General features: G+C 37.1%; 1 protein-coding gene and 1 long non-coding RNA gene across 2 annotated transcripts in view; both read left to right on the forward strand.

Moving 5' to 3' along the window:
* The window catches only part of bicd1a (BICD cargo adaptor 1a), a 103235-nt gene that overhangs the window by 7160 nt on the left and 79672 nt on the right, over nt 1-16403 (forward strand). The gene's annotated exons all lie outside the window — the stretch shown is intronic.
* LOC120472376 (uncharacterized) lies at nt 918-3390 on the forward strand. The gene is made up of 4 exons (XR_005620963.2): nt 918-1006; nt 1437-1524; nt 1659-1753; nt 2943-3390. It is a non-coding gene; the product is annotated as an uncharacterized LOC120472376 (long non-coding RNA).

A 16403-nucleotide genomic window follows, 5' to 3' on the forward strand; every position in this document is an offset into this window, starting at 1 on the left:
ACGTCGACATCCGACGTTTTAGGGTACCCTTTAATGTCAGATAGATGATGCGATCTAATCCAAACCCTACCCCAGATCTAAACCTACACGCGTCATCTAACTGACGCTAAAGGTAAAGCGTCACTTAGATGACGCCCTAGGATAGCGTCATCTAACATAACACACTTCGGTTATGGGTAGGTTTAGGTCTGGGGTAGGGTTAGTAGGATTGTGACGGTAAGGATATTTTCTCACCGGTTAATCGACGTGCGACAACACCGGTAATACCAGTGTCACCGGCGGGGGCTTTTAAATCGCTAATTTAAAGGCAAACGTAAAATGCGCACGTTTTCACGGGCATACATAACGGTGCGGTAGTGCGGGAAAGAACTGTTTTGTTATTGTGCCCTCACTGTAAAAAGTAATTGCTGATTCTACTTAAGAAAAACTAGTGAATTTAACTTACTTTAGAAACTTAGTTGATTTAACTTGATTACACTGTGTACTGTGAACTTTTAGGTGGATGCAATAGTCAAACTAAACAAATCTAGTACATTGTACTTAAGATTGGTAAGTGTATTGTACTAAAGGCATTTTCACACTGTTGCAAATTTCTGGAGCACAGAATTTGGATAGTAATAATAATAATAATAGTGAAATTAACAACATTAAGTAAATACCAATTAGTTTAAAAAAAATAGCTAAATATAGTTAATAGGTTAATATATAGTTAATAGGTTCTGAATCTTTTTTTCCTGCACGCTTAAAAATAACTGGGAAGATAAAAAGCAAGCCCATCGGCTGCTACTTCACAGTCCTTTATATTTTTAGTAACAAAGCTTTATATATTTACTTTGGTTATTAAGTTATTAAGTTTCAGCATGAGACGAAACAACTCGGGTTTTTTTTTCATCTCGCGCATGCGCATTTGCGCAATTGGACGGTTGAACTTGAGGAACACGAGACGAAATCGACGAGGGACTTCAGCTCGGCTCGTGTTCGGGAATGGATTCGGCAGCAAAACTAGGTATGCTAGCCTCTTGAACAACTATTTATCAACTTTAATGTCATTGTATAGCTTGAAAACAGAATTTATTTTGCTCATTGTGCAGTAAGAGGAAAAGACACACTGAAGTAACGTTAGTTTGATGTCGAATGAGACCAGTTGAGACAAGCGGCATAAGTTACTAGATTAAAAAAACGATTTTTACTGAACACGTGTTTTATATTAGTTATAGTTTGTATGCTGTGTTTATCGTTTATAAGTTTGGGGTTTATCTAATAATATGTAAAAACCCTGGCTGTGCGGCCTAAATAGCAGCTAACGTAACTTTTCTTCTTTCTAGAAAGTTCAATGCTCACGTGTCGTTCACATGAAAATTAATAACACGATGCATTAATTAAGAAGTGTAACGAACAAGCTGTTATTACCTTATTTTGTCTTTATTTTGTGACAGATTCACTCAACGTTTCATCAATAAATTCAAGGCTAAATCTGGAGACATTGGCTACAAACTTAAGATTCTGCATAAGGTTCAAAATGACGTAAGCTCATCGACATATCACAATTATGTCTCGATTGCAAAACATATGTTGCTTTTGCCGGTTTTTTTTTTTTTTGCTCTGACGTTTTGCTAGTATCGAGTGCTAATTCAATATACATTTTTATAACTTTGCAGAAATCCAATATCAATGCGGAACGAACAGCGTTCTTCATCATGGCCTACCACTAGTTCTCGGAGAGGACCACAATGATTTTTACAAGACATCTTTTGTAAGTATTTTCATCTCTGATGTGATTCTTGTTTAACAGAACTGTTCTTCAAACAGTTGATATCTGGCAAGAAGAGTTATAAAGGCATGAAAAACAGTCAGGACAGTGAAACAAAGTAAGGGTTGGAGAAAAGAAAGTGAAAGATAAATTAAGAGTTTAGAAGAAAAAAGACAGTTAGAAGATACATTTTATAATAGTTTTAATTTATATAACCGGCCATCAGTTTTATTTGTCTTTTCATGCAGTGGTTTGATGAATGTTTTTCCCCCTGGATTCACTGCTGTGCCCTCTTTGAAAAGGCCTTTACATTTAGACACAAAGGGTTATTAATTTAGTTTCATATTTTATTGACTATGTGCTCTTAAAGGGATAGATCACCCCAAATGAAATGATGTTGTTATTTACTCACCCTTATGTTATTCCAAACCTGTTTGAGTTTCTTTCTTATATTGAACACAAAATAATATATTTTGAAGAAGTTCGGTAATCAAACAGTTGAGATTAGCCATTGACTTCCATAGTTTTTTTCCCCACTATGGAAGTCAATGGCTACTCTCAACAGTCTGGTTACCAACATTCATCAAAATATCTTCTTTTCAGTTCAGCAGATGAAAAAAAACTCATACAGGTTTATAACAACTTGAGGGTGAGTAAATTATGACAAGATTTTAATTTTTGAGTGGACTATCCCTTTAATGTAACACTCCACCATTTTGTTCCATATTAAACTATGTTATTCCCTTAACAAAGACGAGTTGATGAATACCTCTCTCGTCTCAGCCTGCACTCAATCGCTCTGGTGCATGGAGACGCATTGTTAGCACTTAGCTTAGCCCAGTTCATTCATTAGGATGAAAATTGACATGAAGTTAGAAGTGACCAAACACCGCCATATTTTATTTTGTGTCAGCATACTTGGCTGTGTAACCGCATTTGAATAGAGAAAATGTGAAGATATTTGGTCGCTTTTCTGTTTGGATCCTAATGAATAAACTGGGCTAAGCTAAGTGTTAAAGTGTCTCCGCATGCCAGAGCCATTGAGTGCACGCACTGAGACGACAGAGGTATGTATCAACTCGTCTTAGTAAAGAGAGTAACATAGTTTAATATGAAAAAATAGTGGAGTGTTCCGTTAAAATATGTCTTGTTCTATTACCTAATTTTTGTTGTATGTTATTCCCATTTTTAGGACTGTGATGACAATGAAGATGTGTCCAACATTGAAATGTATTCTGAAATTGATTCCCGAGTCGTCTGCAACCGCTGCCATACCCTACTCCCTGCATCTTGATGCCACAACAACGGCAATCATTCTGGAAGGTACAGTGGTTGTGGATGATCTTGAAAATCTTCCACAAGCAATGAGCTGTCTTTAAAGGAACACTCCACCATTTTTTTTTTATATTAAACTATGTTATTCCCTTAACTAAGACAAGTTGATGCATACCTCTCTCGTTTCAGTGCGCCGTACACTTATGGCGCTTTTCCACTGCATAGTACGGTACGGTTCGGCTCAGTACGCTTCGACTCGGCGCGGAACAGTTCGGCTCGCTTTGCGTTTCCACTGCAGTAGTACCCCTTCAAAGTGTGTGGGACTGATCGTTATTTGCGCGCGCCTCTACTGCCATGACATCATCTTAAAAGCGCCACATTTTCAAACCCACAACACAGGAACAATGGAGACTATCGAGGGGATGGTGTTCCTGATTCTCGGTATGTGGTTGTTTTTAACTGCTAGACAGGAAAATGTGTTTAAAATGAGGCTGATGGCAGCAAAACAAAAATACTGCTAAAAAAGTGTCTCGTGTCACAAATCCAATGACGCTAGTAGTGACGCTGGTAGTGACGATTCTGTCTGACCAATCAGTGATCTGCAGTGTTTCACGTCACATTTTAGTACCGGTACGGTACGCTTGGAACCTCAACAGACCAGGTACCATTTAAAGCGACCTGAAGCGAACCGTACTGTACCGTACTATGCAGTGGAAAAGCGCCATACATTTCTCTGATGTGCAGTGACACTTTGATAGCCCTTAACTAGCCCAGTTCATTCATTAGGATCCAAGCAGAGAAGCAACCAACCACCTCCACATTTTCCCTATTTAAATACAGCTACACAAGTAGTTACACGACCAAGTATGGTGACAAAATAAAACATGCCGCTTTTCTAAGCGTGTAAAGTGGAGAACTACAATGTATGGCGGAATAGCACTTGAGAGCGCTTCGACTTGGTACAGTAATATCATCACTACTGATGATGAGAGGATTTTTTAGGAGTGATGATATTACTGCGCCAAGTCAAAGTGCTCTCAAGTGCTTTTCCGCCATACATTATAGTTATCCATTTTACACTGGTGTAATCATACACCATTCTCGGTCATGTAACTACTTACCAACGTGTAACTGTATTTAAATAGGGAAAACGTGGAGGTGTTTGGTCGCTTCTAACTTCATCTCTTTTTGGATCCTAATGAATAAACTGTGCTAAGCTAAGTGCTATCAATGTGTCGCGTCGCGCCAGAGCGATTGAGAGGTATCTATCAACTCGTCTTTGTTAAGGAAATAACATAGTTTAAAGGGATAGTTCACTTTGAAATTAATTTTTGATATGTTTTAGCTTACCTCAAGGGCATCCAAGATGTAGGTGTCTTTGTTTCCACAGTATTTAAATGTTTTACATTTTTCGGTCAAACCCTTCTTGTCTGTCAGTCATACAATGGATGTTTAGGGGGTCCACAACAAAAAGCATGCACAGAGAAGTCAAAATTAAACATGATTTAATGACTTGTAAATGTAAGTACACATTGATGGCCTAAGTCACGAAACGAGCGGTTTTTGTGCGAAAACGAACAGTATTTATATCGTTTTACCTCTTGTTAACAGCCATGTTCAATTGATCTGGATCAGATGTCCAACTGAACTGAACTGAACCATGTCCAACGTTCCGCTGGAACTGATCTCGCGCGCATCTACGTCACTCATTGTTTACACAGAGATTTGGGAAGTTTTACCTTTCACTGTGAAGATCTAAACATATTTAGATATATGGGAAATCGCAGTAGAAAATGATTTCGATATATCTAAATATGTTTAGTGAAAAGTAAAACTTCCGAAATCTCTGTGTAAACAATGAGTGACATAGACGCGCGCGAGATCACTTCTTGCAGAACGTTGGACATGGTTCACTACGGTTCAGTTGGACATCTGATCCAGATCAGCTGGACATGGCTGTTAACAAGAGGTAAAAACGATATAAATACTGTTCGTTTTTTCACACAAACTGCTTGTTTCGTGTCTTAGGCCATCAATGTGTACTTACATTAACGAGTCAATAAATCATGTTTAATTTGGACTTCTCTCTGCTGCTCTTTGAGGTGGTGACCATAGACCTCCATTATGTGACTGACAGACAAGAACGGTTTGACCTAAAAATATCAAAATTGAAAATACTGCGGAAACAAAGACACCTACATCTTGGAGGCCCTTGAGGTAAGCTAAAACATATCAAAAATTATTTCAAAGTGAACTATCCCTTTAATATGAAATACAATGGTGGAGTGTTCATTTAAGAGAACTCTAAAGAAAATTGTTCAGTACTGTTTTTTAGGTACTTCACTGTTATCCAATTGTTGAAAAGAAAAATGTAAAAAATATCCTTATTTAACAGGATGTTACTTGTTTGGTTTTGGAATAGTTTTATAAGAAGAGAATTTTAAAGAGAACTGTAGTAGGAAAGGAATTTTGTACCAAACTGTGTGACTTGCATGCTCTGCTTTCAACCACTTTGTAAAGATGTTAAAAACAAAGAAACATTGTTTTTATTGTCTTTATGACTTTGTTTTTTTTCTTGAGTGCATTATGTGCTTCTAAAATGTTGTTGGTGGGCCAGTAATGTTTTAACATTATTGTTATTGAAAAAATAAACATTCTAGTGGTTTGCCAAATGTGTTGTCTTTCTTTGTATTCTCAACTCAGAATTTTGAGTACAATTTGCTTGAGAAATTTAAGGCAATCAGTTTCCACACATTCCTCTAGTAAATAGAACAAGCAGACATGTTAAATTAACTGTTTTGTGTAAGTTCTGTTTACAAATCTCTGTAAGTTGCCTTAACTTGAGATTATTAAGTTACCTGTACTCAAGTTTTATGGTAACCTCTACAAATACACAAGTTAACTCTACAAAGAAGTAGAGAGTAGTATCAAGTCAAAAATGATGACCTAATTTGCTTGAAAATTTTGAGGCAATCAGTTTCCACAGCTTTTCCTAGTAAAGTCAACTTATTACTTTTTACAGTGAGAATATGCGCCAGTTTGAAAACGAAACTAACTTTTGATTGACAGACATGTGATCTGACCAATCAAAATCCACCATTTTTGTCCGACAAAGCAGTCAGGAGAGTTAGTAGATTAGTGTCGGTAGAACTTGGCTTTATCAGGCAATCGGTCACGACACAGAGCCACAAAACGGTTGGCCTATTTATTGTTTGATTTTCTTTGACTGACCAAATTTGAAAGTTGAGACTGTTTCATATTAAATATTACCCGCTCGGTCCTGTCTGTCAACGCGTTGTCAGTGTGCTCTATTTTTCACTGAAATCGCCCCCTAAACCCTCATTTACTAGGCCTATTCCCTACATTAGTCCACTAATACTGTTCACTTGAAGGAGTGAATGAGAAGGAGTAAGTAAAAACGAGTGAGCGAATTCGGACAGCCGTTGCTGACAGAGACGCGATCTGACACGCGTCCCATTTTCTCACAAATCTCTACGTTCGTTTAAGACTGCTCTTATGGACATTTTGGCATTATTTGTGTGTTATGGTTTGTTCAAGCCCGAAAGAGAACTTGATACCGACGTGCGTCTTTTCTGTGGGCCATGTGTGTTAATAGGCAGGATTTAACGACTACTGAGTAATTGCGTTCAATATTTTTAAGGCTTTAAACTTTTCTTTTTTTTTCACGTACCGCGGTGGGGATGTCATGAAACCGGTGTTGCAACTGAACACCGGTAACACCGACTACCGTAGCAAGCCTAAGGGTTAGGGTTAGACCCCATATATATCTGCGTCTCATATTGACGCTAAAGGGTGCCATGTATGGATGTATACACATTGGCTAAAGCGTCACTATATGACGCCTTGGGATGAGACTACCCTATCTCACGACCAATTCGTACGAGTGATTCAAAAGTGGCTAATTCGTACTAATTCATACGACCTCACTCGTACGAATTTGTATGATTTGTCTAAACCCACGTGACGGTTATGTTTAGGGGCGGGGTCAGGGGTAGGTCATTCGTACGAATTCATGCGAATTGGCTAATTCGTAAAATATGTACGATTTAGCAAACGAATTAGCCACCTCGTAAAATTCGTACGAATTCCCGTGAGATCGGGTTGAATGAGAATGGGCTGAATTTTTGATAACCAGGGCATGCTATGGGGTTGCTGGGGTATATTTGACCAACCCGGTCTCATCCCAAGACGTCATATAACTGACGTTTTGGGACGTCTTTTGACCATACGTCAATATTCGCCTTTTTAGGGCCCCCTTAAACGTCGGTAGATGAGGTTATGGGATCCTAACTCTACCCCAGACCTAACCTAACCCGTCACCTAACTGACGTTAAAGGTAAAGCGTCAGTTGTATGACGGCCCGGGATCGCCATCTACCGACGTTTCAGGGGGCCCTAAAAAGGCGGATATTGACGTATGGTCAAAAGACGTCCCAAGACGTCAGTTATATGACTTTTTGGGATGAGACTGTGTTAATTTGGCAGTTACTATTGAATTTCTATGCAGTGACCATTGAGTTAGATACTGTAGTTGCTTACTGGTTCAAGTAAGAAGAGCCCAACACCAAGTATCTACTGTAAGTTGTTCTAGTCTCTATATGACTCAAGTCCACCCTTTTTTCTGCCAGACAAAATAATGTCTGAGCGCTTAGAAAAGTAACAGCCCACCTCTTTTCTATTTACATAACGTAAGGGGAAACGGTACCAGCCTTGTTTAGTATGCTTTGATTTAGAGAGTCTTTGCTTGACTGTGCATTCCCAGATTCTGGTGTAGAAAACCAGCGTAGCATTATGGCCTGTCCTTAAAGTCAGCCCACCCACTTTTCTATGTAATTAAAATCATATTAATACCACAGAAAGTCCTGATGGCCTTTACAGACGTTCAAGCACAGCAATAAAAACCTACTGTGGACAACGCCATCTCTCAAAGCCCCCTGATCAACAGCAGGACTGGGCACACACAGATGTTAACCGCATTAAGTGCCATCTGTCTCGTACCTGGGCACAGCAGGCCTGCAATGACACCGACCTCAACAACACGCCACTCACCAAAGAACCAGTGTGAGGACTTCAGTTCAGCCACAAACCTCAAACGTAAGTCAGTTTACAGGCATCTCCCCAGCATGTTCCATCAGAATGGGTATAATAGATTCATCTAAATGATTAATGAGCTATTCAGAACTTGCAAACCCAGAGGTTGTGCTGATAGCAGCATACAGTTTGTTCAAAGAGTTGGTGAAACAATACAGTCAAATAAAACAACGGGATTGCATTGGGGCGTTTTGCTAGAGTACTTTAATATTTACCCCTGGCTGTGTAAGTTTAAAAGCTGTGTGCAAATTTGTCCTATAATACATTTTCTGCAGGCTTTCTTTCACAGCTGGCGTCTTGTGTGTAAAATCAGTTTTTCTGTTACCTCACAAGGTGTTTGATTTGGCAGGCTAAACCGATGCTCCACTGTATTACCTTTCTAGCCAATCCAGTTCCAAACGTCCCTGGCAGAGGGACTGATACTGTCCTGGCAGAATCCACAGGGAGGAAATCGGTAACAGCTGTGGCAATAGTCTAAAGGAAATGCACTTTTGCATGTATGGCATGGAAGAGTGGCGTAGCCAAAGCTGGGAAGACTTGTGGGAATGAGGTTAGATCATGTTGTAGTGCTCCATTAAGTTCAGTCTGGGTAATATTTTTAGAAGAAGCTCTACGTATTTTACAGTAAAAATCATTTTTTATCCATCCATATTTTATCTACATTTATAAATGAATGTATTTTAGGAGTAATAAAACATTAAAAAAAGTTTCTCATCAAAATATATTTAAAACGTCTTGAAAATTAAAGTGAAAATATATTTTCTTTAGATCTTCAAATTTCAAATTGTGCATAAAATTATGCTTCAGGAGCATGAAAATCTATGTCCCACTATTAAAATACATTTTAGAAACTTTTAATGTGAGCATATTCAGTAAATGTAAAATGTACTAGTTCTAGTGAAACTTTTAAAATTAATTAAAAACAAAATATTCAAATTGGCATTAAATCAAAAGTGACAGTAAATACTTTTACATAAAAAATGTATTTCAAATAAATGCTGTTCTTTTGAACTTCCTGTTCATCAAAGAATCCTTGAAAAAATGTATCACAATTTAAAAAAAAAACATATATTAAACAGAACAACTGCTTTCAACATTAATAATAATAATAACTGAAGACTAATGGCTATGGAAAATGCCGCTTTGCAATCACTGGAGTAAATTACATTTCAAAATATATTCAATTACAAAAGTTATTTAAAATATTAATAATATTTTAGATTATTATTATTTTAATGTATATTTTATTAAATATACACAGGCTTAGTGAGCATAAGATACTTCTTTCAAAAACTATTTCAAAAGATTTTACAGAATGTAAATGATTCATTTATTTAATGTATTTATTTATTAACATATGGGTTTGAAGTTCAGTGGAAACGCACAGTGAGAAACCATGGGCAAATAAGTGTAGGTGAGTCAAACCACCAGTGCTGTCATATCTGCCTCATTATTCATCCTAAAGACTTGTGCTGTTAAAACTACTCATTTTCAGAGAGGGGAACCGTGGGCTATTTCTGGAGCCCTGCTCCCAGGATATCCTGTCAGAGGCACCCCTTAGGGCCAGAGAAAACTTTTCACAGAAAGAAACAGCAGACTCATTACTCACCGGGTTTTAAACGGCACATGAATCTTCACTTTCACAAGAACCTAAATGGCGCTGTTTGATGTCTGAGCAGCACGGACTGATGGGAAAATGGTTGTGAGCCTTTTTTTTTTTTTTTTTTTTTTGTCATGGTAATTGCTCTATGGTGGCCATTCCACTCAGAGCAGCTGTGCGCCCACCATGCCAACTAAAAGAAAGCCGGCCTCTTTGGGATGAATACAGGATAAGATTATGGGGAAACTCTGGGATTATGAAAGAATAATTAATGAAATGGGGCCATTTGTCAAACTCTCTCTGACATACTGCAGACTGGAAACAGAACCTTGCCAGATTTTTCAAATTCTGGCTTTTACGTTGTGCATGCAAACTGCTATATTATCTTGGGACAAAAAAACAAACAACAACAATCTATGCCTTTACAGTGTGTTTGAAACCATATAGATCAAACGCTGTGCAGAGTACTTACCTGTTTGTCAGCTAAGTTGATCATTATATGTTATGTTGTGAACTTCACATGATGGGGTTGCAATCAAAAACTTGGGGCAGCTGAAAAAGTTCTGCTTCTCAAAGGTATAATTTAATCCAGCTGTCTCAATTAAGGAAGAAACAGGGAAAGAGGAAGCTTCAGCCACATTTACGGTCCACCTCAAAGCCCATAACATGCTGGCTACACCATTGATCTCATTAGGCCACCGTAACCATAAAGCGGCTGGACGCACCAGATGCAATCAAGTCCCATTCATTTAACTCTGACATTGCGCACACAAGATTGAACGCAAATAAAAGCCTTATACTGCAGCCATACCAAAAAGGTGATTAATGATTGAAGTTATACCGCATCCATATGGAGTAGAAAAGCCCACTCCTGGTTTTATTAGTAAATGCATGATTCTATCCCTTAACCTTACATCTAAAAACTCATAGCTTTCTCAACCTTTAAGATCACGGATGCTCTGACATTTAGATGGTAGCTCATCACTTCATGCTCAGCTCCAATAAGACTTCTTGTCCTCCCTGGTTCACTTTTTCCATCTTTGTGAAAGGTCACATGTTTATCTTCAGATGCTAAAAGACCTGAAAAAGTACTTAACTTTTCTTTGGCAAGTATTTTTGCACAAATATTTTTTTAAGTAAATTTCGCATTTGGAATGAAGTAAACTGTACTTAACTAAGTTAACTAAAGTAATTTTAACTTGGCTAGTAAAAGGTTGAGTAATATCTATTTAGTTGGAGTTTCCTTTGCAATACATGTTACTCAAACAATTTAACACTGAATTAAAGAGCCCCTATCATGGATTTTTGAAAATGACTGTTCTTGTGGTGTGGAATATAACTCTAAGGTAATGAAAACATCCTGCAAAGATTTATATCTGAAAGTGCACCGTACTGTCTTTCGAAACATAAGCATATTGGCCGCGCCCAGTTACAATGCACGCAGACGGAAGTGTAAACTTGAAGTCTAGAACACAAATACTTCAGCTGAAGAGCATCATGTCGAGAAGATGCTGTGTTCTACAATGCAAAGATAGTTCAGCCACTTTGTTTTCATTTACCAGGGACGAGCATGTGAAAAATCAGTGGTCAGAGTTCATATTTGCAAAGATACCACAACAGTATGATTAGCTTCACGCAAAGGAGTGGTTTGGAAAAATGAGTCGTCGTACGAATCTTTTGGGAGTCGGTAAGAAAATCAGGTATAAATAAATGCATATTATAAGACAACAAAAGTGTTTTTTGTCATTGCATTCATGTAAAACTGTTGTTGGACTCCCAGAACAATATTAGGAACATTTTAAATGCCGTGCCCTGTAAACCACTCTTTAAAGTGTATGCTTTACTTAGAAACGTCTAATTGATAAAAAACTTATGTGAAACACCATATCTACATTTCAGAAGGCATACAGCTTATGCAGAGACCTCAATACTTGGTAGATAATACACAATTATGTCATTTTGAGTAGAAAATGAACTCCAAATGTCACAAAACAGCAAGTTACTAATCTTAAAGTCCCTGTGAACCGGAAGTTGCAAACGATTTTTCTCCAGTGCTGTGACATATTTCCAAGGGAAACGGAATATTGAACAGAGGGCAGGGTTTTACTCTAGTGCTCCTCCTCTCCATCTCTCGCTCATAGCAAACTAACGGTTTGAGGGGAGTGGTTAAGCGTTTCCCCACCCAAGTTGTGAAACCTACATCATCAGAAAAAGAAACCGTTCCGGACCGGAAGTAACTTTTCAGATTTTGATTAAAGATTACTAAGGTAAAACATTTTTTAAATATATATTCACTTGCACGGATTAATTGTTCACCACAAGACTAGTAATATGCGCTAACAAAGTAAATAGGTTCAATTTTGATTTCACGGGGACTTTAACAACAAAAGCAATGATAAAACAGTGTAAATACAGGTGTAAAAATCAACCTCATTAATTATTCAAGGCCCAGGGCATGATGGAAACACCAGAAAAGTTGAGTAATTTTACTTAATTTTATAACGTTGATATTTACTCTTTCATTTCAACACTATTTAATTGAGTACATGTATAGAATTTACTTTGTTTTTTTTTAATCTTGCCTGAACTAACTTTTTCATGTAAATTATTTCTGTAGTATTTACTTCACCACAAAATTATTTTTATCATTGTACATGACCAACTAACCTATACTGGGAACACTGACTGGTCCTGGCTAATCATAATCCATAAAATATACGGTAAATCTGTATTTTATTAACCCACTGTGTCCACAGCGACTGACTAAACCTATACACAATATGTTCTATATGAATCCCATACAATATCTGCTTTCTTTAGTTTTATCACAATACTTTGTTTGCTACCTTCTATCTATTCTGTATGCTCATTTGTGTTGCTAAATGTTTTAAAATAAAGTGTGCTTTAAATTTTCCTGGGAATGTGACTCCTGGAAATGATGTCAAAGCCCCAAGGAAAACGGTTACTTTGCAAACATATTTTATTTCTAAAAGTAGATAAATAAATGAAAGAAAAATAACATGTATGACGCAAGCTTCCTAACCACAGAATCCCCCAAAAATGTTTTATATAATTATAGAATCCAGAGGGCTTTCACATTGCAACACATATAAAAATTGTTTACAGCCCTGTAAAAGTCAAATAAAATGAAGAAAAACTTCCTATTTTATTCTGTTAACTGATTTAAGGCTTTACTCGGTGATAACAGTTATGTTCAGACCAGTTTATTATTCCTATGGTTTATACACAATTATTTGCATATTTATTTGTCATGCAATAAAATATTCAGTGAGCGGTGGATATTGACTGTGTAAGTTTGAAGTTGTATTCACTATTATATTATTATAATAGGCCTATTATTAGTATTGTTGTTGATGTTGTTGTTGTTGTTAAATAATAATAATAATAATAAATATAATAGAAAAGGCTAAATAGAAAATTCTGTCTTGGCTTCAAATCGATCTGTTGCTTTCATCATGGTGTCACCAGTTTCATCATGGTTGAAAATAAAGCATTCATTCAGTAGCATGAACATAATTTTTATATTTATCAAAGCTCTCCTCTTGTTCAACTTTGCTCAAAGTCATGTGCTTTAGAGCTGTGACTGCACCACATTAGAACCAGATACTATGAAGCAGATAGGGCAACATAGTAGGCCAAGTCAAAAGGTTTACGACAGGTTTTCTCAGCCAAGATTTATGATGCTCTGACCTTGCTGTCAGTTACCTTATCATGGAAACAATGTGTTTTGACTGTGCTTACTCTCCGTACAAGGCCGCAAAAGCAGCTGGATAAGGCCTGTAAGTCTTTTGAACTTTTAATCCAATGCAGTTTTTGCCTCCAGATGTATCTATCCTGGCAGAGGAGTTTCACAGTGGGCAGTCGGGCCATAGAACAAAATGTGCTTGTGATATAAGTTCTAGGAGTTAACTCTTAACACCTGGGCCTGGTTCAAGACTTTTCATGAAGTGGGAGTATTTTTTCTAAACATTAAAGGGTCAGTTGACCCAAAAATTAAAATTCTGTCATCATTTACTCACTATGTTGAGTATTAATGTAAATAATTTTGTATGTGATAAAATCAGATTCCGGTATTACAATGATTATGGTAATAAGTTTGTAAATGACTGCAGGAACTGGTGAAGGGTTGAACAAGAAAATGTTTTGCGCACCTTGAATTTTTTTTATTTTTTTTTTATTTTTTATTTTTTTGCACACTGTTGTGGCCTCTGGAAAGTAAAATCTTGTGTGCTTTTTGGTCAATTTTCATGTGCAGGTCTTTTTTTCAGATTTTTTAGAATATGATTTAAAACATACATGTACACAACAAATACATTTTAAATATACGTATTATACCTATTATTAGTGTTGTTTCCTAATATATTTTTGTTTATTTTAAAATGCATAAACAAAAGAAAAAAAAAACATTTTTGCTCTATGAGAATTTTGTATTTTTTTTATTGAGACATGTTATTATTATGTCAAAGATAAAGTTTAGTTTTTGCCACAGTAGACAATGGAGAGTGGTAGAAAATAAATGAATTTAAGAATATCCCAGTTTTGTAATATGAATCTTAACTAGATCTCAGCATCCTGAGATTTATTTATTTTATTTTTTTTAGGGTTTCAACCCTGCATTTCAGTGACAGCACTCTGGATGCTACTGTAAATCTTGCCTGAAGCCATTCCAAACAGTCTGGACAAAAGACTAGAATTTATTTTTTTTTGTTTAAAAAAAGCGAATTTTTAAGTCTCTAGCATGCCACTGAGAAGTCTGTTTTCAATTATGGAACCCACCCAAGCATGGTCCCCTTCATTTGGCTGCTTTTCCTGGCGACTACATGACGCTTCTTCTCAATAAATCACCATAGTGTCATTTTAATATACACAACATCACAAAGGATTTAATTTGGGAAACCAAACGTGACGAATACATAGCCTCCAACCGCAGTCTCTTTAAGGGCAAGAAACAGTCATTTAATTTAAGAGTGAAAAAAGAAATATGGACAAAGCTCAAACAGGACTAGACAACATTCTGGCAAAATGAGAATATTTGTGGGTTTTGACCAAAGAAACTGGGATGCTAACAAGAATGTGGAAAAATTCCGCCAACATGTTTCTAGTCAGTGTGGTGGAAAAGTAATGGGAAATGGGAATGTTACCCTAAGGGAGATATAAATATAGTTAATTCTACAGGAGACTATACTGTATGTCCTTTGGGCCTTCCTTTTTGCAAGGTCTCAGTGGTTAGGACAGACAGGCTGTGTCTCATTCAGTCTGGATAGTTCAAATGCTAAGACAGGAGTTTGTTGTAAGTACAAGTGGATTTTACTTCAGCAGTGTCAAATCTTGGACTGATGTGAGGTGCACTGTACAAATGGCCAAAGTCATGTACTCTTTGTTACAAACATAAAAGTCCGGCATAAAAATCAATGCCAGTTTGACTTGAAAAGGGACATTGAAGCTATGGTTCCTGTGAATGTGTTATGTGGACAATGACATTACATACCTCTAGAATTATACTCAGAGTATCATTATCTTGAATAGTGAGATTTTTCAGAACCTTTGATTATGTTCTGTGGCTTATAGTCTCCCTTCTCTCATCAGAAATTTCTCTTGAGCTTATCAAACATTATAATTCATTTTTTTAATCATTTTGTGAGAGTTTTTGGAACCGATACGTGAATCGGCACTGACCTCATCCGATTTCATTATGAAATGAGAGACTAAAACAAAATATATTGGATTATGTTTTTTCTTGCTCAGTGTAAGAGTGTGTAACATTGTCACTGTTTCTGTATCACAGTCCATTATACACCACATCATGGATAAAGTTTACAAAGCCATAGTCAGGTGAGGATCAAGGGTCTTAATACGTATGTAATATAATAATAGTAATCAGCTGATTGTCTCATAAACATAACCAGCACATTTTTCTGCACATAGCAAACCCATTCCATTGGTCCACATAAGCCCAAAGGTGCATGCGGCAAAAATTACGTACATGATTGTAACAGCGCGTGCACCTCCTCATCCCCTAGACACCATTTACTACACACAATAGGCTTTTTTCTCTGATTTTGAAAACTCTTCGCGATCGACTTAAAATTCTTCCAAGATCGACTTGTCGACGGGTTGGTGAATCAGCTGTTAGTACGGGTTAGTACTAATCAGCTGTCTCACCAACGTACCAGTACATTTATCCCCATGTAGCAAAGCCATAATACAGCAAGAGAGAAGAACTAGTTACATGAAACAATCTAACTAAATATTTTACACCACTGACAAGGGAAAAGTCACTACTCACTGTGTTTATGGCTAGCTTATAGCTTTCTCCTGCTTCTATTCCGAGGTAATAACGAAGCGCGCTCTGTAGCGTTGTTTGTACGCTGTCGGCTACGGTAGAAACAAGACGTAACAATATGTCGTGAGACAGAGACAGGAACAGGAACACCAGGACCATGGACAACAGTGGAAATGCTCAGAAATGCAGTGTTGCACAAAAGACTTCGCAGGGAATGAATGAGAAAACCAGGCTTATACGGACTGAGCTAAACAAGATAATGAGAAACAGGTGAATGTGATAATGAATGAAGAGTCCGATCAGTGAGTTATGGGAGATAATCCCTGCGTCCCAATTCGCTTACTTATACTACGCCCTAAAAGT

Source organism: Pimephales promelas, chromosome 10, assembly GCF_988280905.1.
Source record: "Pimephales promelas chromosome 10, fPimPro1.hap1.1, whole genome shotgun sequence".
Lineage (NCBI taxonomy): Eukaryota > Metazoa > Chordata > Actinopteri > Cypriniformes > Leuciscidae > Pimephales > Pimephales promelas.